Here is a 14130-nt window from a genome sequence, read left to right as displayed (position 1 = left end):
TCTAACTGGAGTTCGCGGTGGTGGAGGAACTGGATCGGAAAAAAGAGGGATTTTTGTTGTAAGATATCTAATGAAACCGTCGCTGGAATTGATATCTCATTTAAAGAGAAAGATATCAAATATCTGGAGTTTCTTTTTGTATATTATATGGATGATCCGATCCGCAAGGGCCATGATTGGGAATTGTTTGATCGTCTTTCTCCGAGTAAGAGGCGAAACATAATCAACTTTAATTCGGGACAGCTATTCGAAATCTTAGTGAAAGACTGGATTTGTTATCTCATGTTTGCTTTTCGTGAAAAAATACCAATTGAAGTGGAGGGTTTCTTCAAACAACAAGGAGCTGGGTCAACTATTCAATCAAATGATATTGAGCATGTTTCCCATCTCTTCTCGAGAAACAAGTGGGCTATTTCTTTGCAAAATTGTGCTCAATTTCATATGTGGCAATTCCACCAAGATCTCTTCGTTAGTTGGGGGAAGAATCCGCACGAATCGGATTTTTTTAGGAAATTATCGAGAGAGAATTGGATTTGGTTAGACAATGTGTGGTTGGTAAACAAGGATAGATTTTTTAGCAAGGTACGAAACGTATCGTCAAATATTCAATATGATTCTACAAGATCTAGTTTCGTTCAAGTAACGGATTCTAGCCAATTGAACGGATCTTCTGATCAATTCATAGATCCTTTCGATTCCATTAGTAATGAGGATTCGGAATATCACTATCACACATTGATCAATCAAAGAGAGATTCAACAACTAAAAGAAAGATCGATTCTTTTGGATCCTTCCTTTATTCAAACGGAAGGAAGAGAGATAGAATCAGACCGATTCCCTAAATACCTTTCTGGCTATTCCTCAATGCCCCGGCTATTCACGGAACGTGAGAAGCGAATGAATAATCATCTGCTTCCGGAAGAAAGCGAAGAATTTCTTGGGAATCCTACAAGAGCCATTCGTTCTTTTTTCTCTGACAGATGGTCAGAACTTTATCTGGGTTCGAATCCTACTGAGAGGTCCACTAGGGATCAGAAATTGTTGAAGAAAGAACAAGATGTTTCTTTTGTCCCTTCCAGGCGATCGGAAAATAAAGAAATAGTTAATATATTCAAGATAATTACGTATTTACAAAATACCGTCTCAATTCATCCTATTTCATCAGATCTGGGATGTGATATGGTTCCGAAGGATGAACTGGATATGGACAGTTCCAATAAGATTTCATTCTTGAACAAAAATCCATTTTTTGATTTATTTCATCTATTCCATGAACGGAAGAGGGGGGGATACACGTTACGCCACGGGTCAGAAGAGAGATTTCAAGAAATGGCAGATCTATTCACTCTATCAATAACCGAGCCGGATCTGGTGTATCATAAGGGATTTGCCTTTTCTATTGATTCCTACGGATTGGATCAAAGACAATTCTTGAAGGAGGTTTTCAACTTCAGGGATGAATCGAAAAAGAAATCTTTATTGGTTCTACCTCCTATTTTTTATGAAGAAAATGAATCTTTTTATCGAAGGATCAGAAAAAATTGGGTCCGGATCTCCTGCGGGAATTATTTGGAAGATCCAAAAAGAGTGGTATTTGCTAGCAACAACATAATGGAGGCAGTCAATCAATATAGATTGATCCGAAATATGATTCAAATCCAATTCCAATATAGTCCCTATGGGTACATAAGAAATGTATTGAATCGATTCTTTTTAATGAAGAGACCTGATCGCAACTTCGAATATGGAATTCAAAGGGATATAATAGGAAATGATACTCTGAATCATAGAACTATAATGAAAGATACGATCAACCAACATTTATCGAATTTGAAAAAGAGTCAGAAGAAATGGTTCGATCCTCTTATTTTTCTTTCTCAAACCGAGAGATCCATAAATCGGGATCCTAATGCATATAGATACAAATGGTCCAATGGGAGCAAGAATTTCCAGGAGCATTTGGAACATTTCGTTTCTGAGCGGAAGAGCCGTTTTCAAGCAGTGTTCGATCAATTATGTATTAATAAATATTTGATTGATTGGTCTGAGGTTATTGATAAAAAAGATTTGTCTAAGTCACTTCGTTTCTTTTTGTCTAAGTTACTTCGTTTCTTTTTGTCCAAGTTACTTCTTTTTTTGTCCAAGTTACTTCTCTTTTTGTCTAACTCACTTCCTTTTTTCTTTGTGAGTTTCGAGAATATCCCTATTCATAGGTCTGAGATCCACATCTATGAATTGAAAGGTCCGAACGATCAACTCTGCAATCAGTTGTTAGAATCAATAGGTCTTCAAATCGTTCATTTGAAAAAGTTGAAACCCTTTTTATTGGATGATCATAATACTTCTCAAAAATCGAAATTCTTGATCAATGGAGGAACAATATCACCATTTTTGTTCAATAAAATACCAAAGTGGATGATTGACTCATTCCATACTAGAAAGAATCGCAGGAAATCTTTTGATAACACGGATTCCTATTTCTCAATCGTATCCCACGATCAAGACAATTGGCTGAATCCCGTGAAACCATTTCAGAGAAGTTCATTGATATCTTCTTTTTCTAAAGCAAATCGACTTCGATTCTTGAATAATCCACATCACTTCTGCTTCTATTGTAACAAAAGATTCCCTTTTTATGTGGAAAAGGCCCGTCTCAATAATTCTGATTTTACGTATGGACAATTCCTCACTATCTTGTTCATTCACAACAAAATATTTTCTTCGTGCGGTGGTAAAAAAAAACATGCTTTTTTGGAGAGAGATACTATTTCACCTTCGTCAATCGAGTCACAGGTATCTGCCTCCAACTAGAAAAAGATTCTTTAACAACTAGAAAAAGATTCAACACATATTAAGGTCAAGGAGATAAAGAATCGTTATACAAAAAAGTGTAACACCAAATTTTAAAAATATGGTGGTGCATAAGTAAAACTTAAAAGAATTGATTTGACTATCTATGTTACTAAAGTGTACTTATTTTTTCGATCAATCATCTTGAAAAAACTCCACATTTAAGCGTGTTGGAGCTGTAGCAATTTTAAGATGGATGACATACTTGGAAGTGATTGTTTGCACCGTGCGAGTGAGGACAAAACACGGAGAAAAATCATGTAGTGATTTGTAGGGTCGGCGGAGCTACATGACACTATAGAGGGGCAGTTGCCACTGTCAATTTTTAATAAACTAATGTTATTTTGTAACACTTTTTAATTCTGCCCCTATTAATATATTACTTAATGCCCCTATAACTTTATTTTCTTCTATACACACGTTTCTATTCTATGTTTTATTTCTCTTTTATTAGATTTTTATTTATTTTCTCTTACTCCAATCTCTCTTTTTTTACTTTTAAGTTTAGAACATTGTTTTGTATATTTTTGTATATCAAATCTCTGAGAATTTGGTTTATGTTTAGAAGTAAAACAAAAAATGATTTGTCTTACGAATTTACAATTTATAAACATATATAATGTATAATATAGAATTAAAAATCCGAGACAACCATGATGATAAGTTGATCACTATAATTGGATTTAGTGTCTTGGCTTAGAAAGAACTGAATTGGAAACCAATTTTTAAGTGATTGCTTAGTATGTTATATTGAGAAAGATTTATTTGGATCTATCACTAATAGAAAAAATGATTAAAAAAATTTCAATTTATGAGTGAGTGTAGGATACTTTTGTAAGGTATTATTTTTTTTGTTCGTATTTTTTATGGAGTTTGTAAGACATAACTTTTTTTTAGGTTTAATATTATTATCACAGGTAAATTTTTCCCCTAGATCCGCCACTAAGGGTCAGTAAACAAATCTTACAATCTTCCGGAAGTAACACACCTTTAGTGGGCCCCAAATCCTCTCTCAACCTATGGAACCATCTTTATTTGACAGCCGGTTGGACCCATCGTGCGATACCGACAATCACTTCTCGGTACAAATAATCTCTCACTTTACCTAAACAATTATCGCAAGTATACTTAATCCTTGTCGATCGATTCTATATATACTACCGCGCATTTCACCGTACCCTTACAATTTAAATGTTTCTAATTATTATTCGAGCAAATCAGTTTTTCTCTAAAAAGTCAGTTTCAATTAACTTTTTATAGTCCTCACAAATATCGGAGTTTTGCCAAACTTGGAATCCAAGCTTCATGATATACCGTTTATCTTTTTTCTCGATGTACTACAATATTATTATGGAACTACACGAATTATATATGTAGATAAAAAAAAGTAATTCAAGATATGTATAAAATATAGTAAAATTTAATTGCGGGTACCACCGAGTTACCTAATAAAGAAACTCCTTTTGCTTGAATGCGGTGATGTCGGAGATATTGTCTGATTTGTAACAGACTTAGTTAACTAATATTATTGAATGCCGTGATTGTGGGTAGGATTTATTTATTCTTTTACCTGCATAGAGAACAAATGAATAAGAAAAAGGTCACTTGTATTGTAATAAGAAAAAGGTCACTTGCATAGAGAACAAATGAAGATCTGTTCTTCATCGCCGGTCAAGGACTCTCAGAGGTCGATCAGGAGTGAGTCAATAAGCTTCTCCGTCAGCGGTGGTGTGGTGTCTCCTCATCGATGTGGCTGTGGCTTCGGTTTGGCGGAGGAGGAATTTTGCAGCGGTGGGTCACGGTTTAAAGGACGCTGTGGTTGCTTCAAAGTTCCTCAGGCTCAACCGCTGCTCCGTTCGCTGCGACCACGGCGGAAGTTGATGGGGTCTGGTGGGTTACGTTGTTTGGCGAGGTGGTTAACGGTAGTTCCGGTGGCTCGGAGCTTAGATGGCTGGTGCGGGTTCTGGGTTCAGAGGTTTGGTTGAGCCACCATCTTCTGGATCTGCCGCTTCTGGCATCCACAAGCCCGGATTGAAGTTTTATTGGCTCTGGTTAATCGGAAAGGTTTGGTTTAAGAAAATTGGGGATAAATCCAGGTACGTCGGGTTGCTAGGTCGGGATTCGTCGTCGTCGAACCTGCTGTCGGAGGGGCTAGCTTTCTGGGAGATCTGCGGCGGGCTTGGTTCGTCGGAGGAAGGCGAGTGTGGTCGGGAACCGAAATCTCTCGGCTGTGTTCTAGCTCCTTTGAGGCTTCCACGAAGCTGTGGTCTTGATTTCGCCGGATCTAAGGTTCCGGTCTCTTTGCGGCAGATGATCAACAGGATTCGAGCCTTTTTGATTTTTCCGGCGAGTTTTCCGTTTAACCATTTTTGTAACTGTTTCGATTTTCTGTGTAGGCCTTGGCCCAAGCCCATTTGGGTAGTTGGGTATATTAATATAAGTTATTTTCAAAAAAAAAAAAAAAAAAAAAAAAAAAAAAAAAAAAAAAAAAAAAAAAAAAGAGAAACATACCTAATCAAGGTGCGGGTGGAATATTTGACGTGAAAGGAAAGACTAATGATAAAAGCTGATTTATGTTGCCTCCAGTCCATTGATTAAAATTTCAAACTAATCCATAAATTGTGTGTATTATTGTAAGGAAAAATTGGAAAAAAAGAATATTTACTAAAAGGAGATATTTACAAAAAAGATTATCTCATTTTTTGTATACTGGTGAAATAGGTTTTTTAAAATACAAACCCCAACTTTATCCTCATTTTCTCTCAAAATTAATTCAAAATTGATTTAAAAAATAAAGCTTCCTAATCTATTTACAAAAATTAAATAGACATCTAAAAGGTAAAACTTCCACTTGAAAAAGAGTCTTAAAACCCAGCTAATTTCTTCAATCGATTTTCAGATTTTTGACTAATTAACTAATTCATTCAAAATTTCTTTATTTCTCTTGTTTAGTGTGAGATACGACTTTTTGTTGTCTGCCGTGAAACGAATTTTTGTTTTATTTTTATTGGTTTCCTCTAAAAAGAATAAAATATGTATTATAGTGTATATGGCTGCTTTGGTTTTGTATCTTTGGTTTAGTTCACATTTGGTTTACCTGTGCAGCCATTGGCGAAGGCATTTATAAAATGACGTTCGAAATTTCCAGAGATATCTTTTAAGGCCATGGCTTTGTGTGTGTTTAGACTGCCTCAGACTATAATCCTCAGAACCTGGGTCTTTAGTAGAATTTGAATTACGTTCCTCATTGTACGTGTTTAAACCGAGGGAAGCTGACAGTTGTTGCATGTACTGCTTTTGAATGGAGAGAGCAGCTGTTTCACCAAAAACTGCAGTTGCTTCCTCAGCAGCCCCTGAAAGTTGAACAGACAGAAAAGTGTTAAGCGAACCATAACAAATTTGCCGAGTATGCATCAAAAGGATTCTGTTCGCCTAGTATACATAAAGCCTCATATGCGGCCCAAAGTAGAGGGTCTAAACACATAGCTCGAAGTCCCCACTTGCAGCCATCATCTTTTTTTTTTTTGGGCAAAAGCATCCATCATCTATGCATCGTATACACCACACTTTTTTTTATCAGATTTTGTAATCTTGTAATCGCAGTTATACTTCATCGCATACAATTCCATAGTTGACTGTAAAAATTATTTGCTTCTGAAATATTGACCCTGGCTCTCACAAGAATACTTTGATGATGATCCAACTCCATGACCAACAATAACATTTTTTGGAGTTTTGAAACAATCTTCATCGAGAAACTAAGGCACAAATCGTTGAAGAAAAAAAGGAGAATTTGAAGGAAAACATGTTCTAAGCTTTCTAGAAACAAAAGTGGTGGATTAGCTTAGGATTTAGAAACGTTTTAGGTTTTAACTTTTTTTAATAAACGTAAACAACAACTTCTACATCTTGTAGATCATAATCTAAACAATAAATATTCATTTAAAACGTAATCTACAATAAATATATTGTTTCCTTTTCTGAAGACTTGCTTTCTATATTTAGAGAATTCTAAAAATTTCAGTAAACCAAATCTGCAATATCGTAGTATTTACATTCTAAACGATGATTACAATTTCTAACGATGACAGAAGATGTAGAAATTAGTAGAACTGCTATTCAAAAATATTTAGAACATAGAGTAAAGCGTAGAATGCGTGTTCTAAATATTTTAGATATATGATTTTCGGAGTTCTAAAATTTTCAGAACATAAAACTAGTCTTAAATATGTAGAACATATACAAAAATGCAGAATACACACTCTGATTTTCACAGAATTTCTAACAAAATTAGAAGAAACTTTATCTATAAAAAATCAACTTTTTCAACCAAATCTAAAAAATTTCACTTCAAATCATCTCTACTCTTGTATTTCTACCTGTTTTCTGATTATTTTTTAAGATGTTTAAAATAGGATATAGGGGTAGTTTCGGCCAAAGTGACAATCTCACAAAAAAGGTATACACAAACAAAACTTTTAGTAGATATCCTTTCTCCAATTTTCCCTTATTGTAAACACGAGAGATCAAAGGAAAAATATTTTTTATTATAATTAGCATGTATATTTTTAAACCCGGTCCGGATGGTGAACCGGACTACCTTCTAGGTTACCGGATTATTTGGTCAACCGGATTTGACCACGGGTCAATTGATTCAAATTTATTTAATGTATTTAACATTTATAGAGAATATATAGTTTTATAAATATAAAGTAAAAATAATCATATCATGTTTAACAAAATATGAAGTCTAAATATAATAACAAAGTGATTACAATTTTTAAATCTAATTAAAACCGTTTGAGAAGAACCGAAGAACTGAAAAAGTTCTAAAAATAATTGAATAGTAAATACACTAAAAGTCTAAAACCTTACATTTTATTCCAAAAGACCAAAATCAAATACATTTTGTTAAATCCAGGTCCGGCCGGTTGAACCGGTTCATCCGGTCGCACCAGGCTCAAACCGGAAAAGTGTTCGGGTCGCGGGTTAACCATTTGAACCGGACGTTTTGGGTCGGGCATGAAAACACTGACCAAAATCAAATAAATTTTGTTAAACCCAGGTCCGGCCGGTTGAATCAGTTTACCGGATCGCGGGATCTTGTGAGTTTCCCGGTTTTGAAATTACTGGATATTATCACTAAACCCAAATCGGAGAAGTGTCTGGCTCGCGGGTTAACCGGTCGAACCAGACGGTTTGGGTCCAGCATGAAAACATTGATTAACATATAAATTTGAACCGGGATCATATATAATTAACATAAGTATATTTTATGACTAGATGTTTAGAAATTGTTCTAAAAAGATATATAAAATTTTGTTGTAAGAAGAAACAATCTTTAGAAAGTAAATAGAGAATTTTTTTTGTTAGAAAAAGAGTTGTTGTTACATACTTACAACTGAAAACGAAATTCAAAACAGTAAAAAATTTATTTAAAATCATTACATATTTCTAATTAGAAAATAAAAATTAAATAAAATATGTAAAATTTTTAATTAAATCACAACACATGAAGTAGTATAATATTATTAGCATGATGATATATGATAAATCTTATATACTTCAAATCTAAAAGTAGAAATGAAAAAAAATCTAAAAATGCGACAATTAAAATAAAAAATAAAAAATTATAAATACGATAATTCATAAATCTTCAATAATTCAACACATATTGCGGTCATATATTATTGTTGTAGTTGTAATATTTCTAAAAAAAATACTAATTGTAAGTTTCATTTTTGTGTTAGCATGTGTCAAAATCTAACTAGGAGAATTTTTTTACATGCATCAAAATCTCATGAATTGGTTGACACGTATAACAATCATTTGAGATTTGTAATTTATTGTATAATTTGTTTTTATTTATCTAATTTTTAATACGTGTCAAAATCTAATTTTAAAAAATTGGCACCTGTTATAATAGTATGAGTTAGTAACTTTGAAAACCATACTTAATAAATCTAACTATAATTCAGCTACAACACTTTCTTCCATGATTTCTTAACACATAGTATTAGCTAACCTTAATTAGTTTCATTAGGTCTTCAGTTATTAATAAATTTTGTTCTGTATTTTACATGTAAATAAAGGTTTCGAACATAATTAATTTATTGTTATTGTTCTTAGAGATATCAAGCTCCAAAATATTATTGGTTTACGATATAAACCCTATATAATACATGAATTTGCACATTCTAACCAGTTCTCATCCTTTTTCTTCTCAACTTTTTCATTCTCATGTATTTCGAAAACCACAAAATTTGTTAGGAGATGCACTAGCATGCGGCTTTTATTAGTAAAACCAACAAAGACGTACATGGTTGATAAATACATGTACATAACTCTGACAAGCAACATCCTCGTCGTTACTCATTTTACATACAGCTATCCACCTACTTTCAATAAAACAAACATCAACTATAGTAACTGCATGGTAACTAAGCATTCTTGATTTTTAGTTGTAAGTATACACTTTGAACCCAAATGTAACGTCCGGACCGCCGTCTCTTTTAATGGGCTCCACGTCCTATCTCGGCCCGTGGGTCCACCATCTTCAGACAGCCGGTCAACTACGTCCGGGAGGCTTTAAAGTCTTGTTTACCGACCTTACAAATGACCACAAGATCTTTCCCTGTGTTTTGTCCTCATTCACACAGTTCCAACAATCACTTTCCGGAATGTCACAAATCCTGAAATTGCTACCAACTCAAGCACCCTTAACTGTGGAGTTCTCTCAGGACAGTTGACCAAAAAGATAAGTGCACTTTGGTGACATAAATGGTCAAATCAATTCTTTTAAACCTCTCCGCATGCACCACCATATTCCTGAAACCGGAGTATTACAATTCACCCCCCCCCCCACTAACAGATTGCAACGTCCTCGTTGCGCATCAAGACCGTCACCCCCGATGATGTGTGCCCTCTTGACTCCACACTCGCCTAGGTTCAGCTCTGATACCACTTGTAACGCCCCGACCGCCACCTGTCTTAATGGTCACCACGTCATGTCTCGGCCCGTGGGCCCACCATCTTCCGACGGCCGGTCTGCTACGTCCGGGAGGCTTTAAAGACTTGTTTACCGACTCTACAAATCACCATATGTGTTGGGGTCGGATCCCACACATCTTCGGTAGGATCCACTTGGATCTGTCCACGTCATTATTACACAATAATCCTCTTGGAATTAAAGATATTTTATTATAAGAATCGAGCTTAACCAGTCGGGAGTTCGGTTTAGTCTAATAGAAGAGCTCGATCCTTGCCATTATGGAGTTCGCTCTTATTTGACAGACATTTCGCATAGAGAAAGGCCGAAGCGAGAAGAATAATGTTCGAGGCTCGCGGTAGCGTCAAAACGCGGGAGTTCGGAGTCAGCAAGAAAGAGTTCGGAAGATCCATGTGAAGCCTAAGATAGTTCAAATTCAAGCCGTTTCGGTCAAATTGTAACCTACATGATTAATGCGGATCAATACGATTATGAGCAGTAAATGACCGCATTGATCATGTTTTTACTATAAAAACAACCTCAAACGCATGTGTTTGAGAGGACGAATCTTTTTACTCATTACTTCTAAGCAATACAATATACTTTCTCTCTTTGTTACTTTCGCAAGGCATTTTGTACTTCGTTCTTGTCAAATTTCTTTACTTCTTTCCTTGGTTAATTTCCCTTTCAAATTCTTATATTCATTTTCTGATTTTACAAGAGTTTTTCTCCACTGAAATACTTAAAGATAATCGAGTGTGAATCCTACATCCATAACATGGTCTTTCCCTGTGATTCGTCCTCATTTACACAGTTCCGACAATCAATTCTCGGAAGGTCACCCATCCTGAAATTGCTCCAGCTCAAGCACCTTTAACTGTGGAGTTCTCTCAGGACAGTTGACCGAAAAGATAAGTGCACTTTGGTGACATAAGTGGCCAAATCAATTCTATTAAACCTCTCCACAAGCATCACCATATTCCTGAAACCGGGATATTACACCAAACATCACAGCATCTTCGAACAACTAAGAATTGTGAACCAAATCACATGCTACAAGGTGGAACTAATATATGAGCATTGAAGTTAGTGTCAGGTTCTTTACATAATCATACTCTGACCAAAATATTGGTGGAAAATGGTTAGACCACACCAAAATATAAGTTGTTTTTTTTTATAATGTTCAGATAAAGCACAGATAAACCAATTAACATAAGTAACAAAGATAAATTGTGAATCATGACAATGCAAGAAATATTTTCTCGTGATCATATGAGATGAACTACCTTACAATTCATAAGCTTTTTGTAGAAAAAAGGTATTGAAGAAATTAAAATTTGATGTAGACAAATCTTGCTGGAAGATCCTAGACAAAGGCAATAATCATATTAAGAATAAAATTATCTTTTATTTACAATATTCATATGACAATCACTCAAAAGTTACCTAATGTAAAAATTTATCATTGAGCATTTCAAAAGTACTCCAAGGAGCAAGATATTTAAGATCAGTTTGGTAAACCTTACATAAGCTCGATCATGCCTTGATGAGTAATATATTTTCTCCTTAAGCTTTGTTCTTCTCTGTCGGCTTTCTTTAAAATTACTCGAAAGCTCGAGAGTCGAGACAAGAAAGAAAGTAACTAAAATCAATCGAATTTAACTTAGTCACACTTCTTTACATTCGATTGTGTGAAAATCATTTTTTTTTTGTCTAATACGTTTACATACATATATAGTCACAACGTAAAAAAAAAGTGTAGGCAACTTAACCAAGTAAAGGATTAGTATTATAAGAAATTAATTATCATAATTTTTAGAACATAAGTTTGCAATTTAAAATGATTTTAAGATGACTATTAATACACTAGATTAGAACCCGTTCGATATGCGGGTTTTAAAATTTTATACTAAATTAAATTTAACAAAAAGGTATATTAAAATCGTAACACCCCGACTGTTCATAAGTGAGCACCAACGTCCTCTCTCGGACCCGTGGGCCTTATTCCTGTCCGACGACCGGTCCGTTACGTATGAGAGGCTTTCAAGAATTGTTTACCAACCCTATAAATTACAACATGATCTTTCCCTGTGTTTTGTCACCACTTACACAGTTCCGACAATCACTTCTTGGAAGATCACCCATCATAAAACTTTCTTAGCTCATGCAGGTTTAAATGTGGAGTTCTCTCAGGACAGTTGACTTAAAAGATAAATGCACTTTGGTGAAATAGGTGGCCAAATCAATTCTTATAAATCTCTCTACATGAACCACCATAGTCTAGAAACCAGGGTGTTACAATCAAAAATCGCCAAGTGAGACTACAAACCCGACGAACAAGTACCAACACGGTCTGATTATAATCACATGTTGGTACCAACAGACAAAATTTCCAATTTAATTTTTTATAAGTAAATCACCATAAAATGTATATTATCATAAATACATAATCAAATCATCCAAACAAAATAATATCATCAGATAGAATGACCAGGTATATAGAAATGCAACGTCAGAATGGTATAACCCTAACATTGGTCGACCCAAACCATATATTAACAGAATATATATGCACCAACAATCCCTACTAGTGAGCACCCACGTTCTCTCTTGGGCTCGTAGGTCCGCGCATGTTCGTTACATCCGGGAGGCTTTAAAGGATTGTTTACAACCCTACAAATACCCACATGATCTTTTCCTGTGTTTTGTCTTCACTCACACAGTTCCGACAATCACTTCCCGGAAGCTCACCCATCCTGAAATTGCTCCAGCTCAAGCATGTTTATCTGTGGAGTTCTCTCGGGATGGTTGACCGAAAAGATAAGTTTACTTTGGTGACATAGATAGCTAAATAAATTCTTTTAAACATCTCTGCATGCACCACCATATTCCTAAAACCTGGGTGTTACAATTCATCCCCTCTAACAGATCGCAACGTCCTCGGTGCGTACCAAGACTGTCACCCCAGACGGTGTGAGCCTTCTTGACTCCACACTTGCATGGGTTCGGCTTTTATACCACTTGTAACGCGTCGACCGTCCCTATAGTGAGCACCCACATCCTCTCTCGAGCTTGTGGGCCCACACATGTCCGATGATCGGTCCGCTACTTCCGAGAGGATTTAAAGGCTTGTTTACCAACTTTACAAATCACAACATGATCTTTCGCTGTGTTTTGTTCTCGCTCCCATAGTTCTAACAATCACTTTCCAGAAGGTCACCCATTATAATACTTTCCCAACTCAAGCACGCTTAACTGTGGATTTCTCTCAAGACGTTTGACCGAAAAGATAAGTGCACTTTGATGATATAGATGGTCAAATCAATTCTTCTAAACATCTCCGCATGCACCACCATATTTCTAAAACGTATGTGTTACAAAAATTTTGTTGTAAGTAAAAACAATCTTTAAGAAGTAAATATTGAATTTCTTTAGTTAGAAAAGAGTTATTTATATATTTGTTTTTGCCTCAATACACTCATTTACATTGCTATATTTACAATTTATTGTAACATTTATTATAATAATATAGTAAATTTAAATTATCAATCACCAAAACTTTTGTCAAATTTTCTTTATTATTATTATTGTCAAATCTAAAAAAACGTAGTTTTGCAATTTCACCTAAAATATAAATCCACAACTTGTGCATAAAATGTTTTACATGGAAATCACCGGTCAAACCGTCATTTTATTTACATAAATTTATAAATATAATATCTACTTTACCATTAGAAATATGTTTTTACACTCCAATCATATTTTACTCTTGAAGTATCACCACCTACAAAATATTTCTATGGACACATTCAGCCAACTAATTGTCGTTTTTTTCTATGGCCAACTATAAGTCTCTTTCCGTTCACTTTAACCACTAAATTGTTAACTCAAAATATTTCAAACAAAAAATATTTTATACATTTTATTATATAAAGTATGGTATTAAAAGTTAGTAACTCACTTGATTGTGACACGTGTCAAATCTATCGATCTCTGATTTTGACATATATAACTCAAAATATTTCTTTTATTTATTTAAAACAATATTTATATATAGAAAGAATACGCATCTCTCAAATTTATCGATCTCAGATTTTAGCACGTGTAAAACAAAAAAAAAAATATTTATTTAAAAGAAAATTTTATAAGAAAGATATACGTATATATCTTATATAAAACAATTCTGTAAATCTAAAGAAGATAACTATAAGGAAACTATATGTATCTTATTAAATAAAAATAGAAATTTAAGAAAAAAAATTATAAGGAAACTATACGTATATCTTATTATA

The sequence above is a fragment of the Arabidopsis lyrata genome (assembly GCF_000004255.2).
Source record: "Arabidopsis lyrata subsp. lyrata unplaced genomic scaffold ARALYscaffold_2, whole genome shotgun sequence".
Classification (NCBI taxonomy): Eukaryota; Viridiplantae; Streptophyta; class Magnoliopsida; order Brassicales; family Brassicaceae; genus Arabidopsis; species Arabidopsis lyrata.
The sequence above is the reverse complement of the archived record's forward strand: the minus strand, read 5'-3'. Positions refer to the sequence as shown.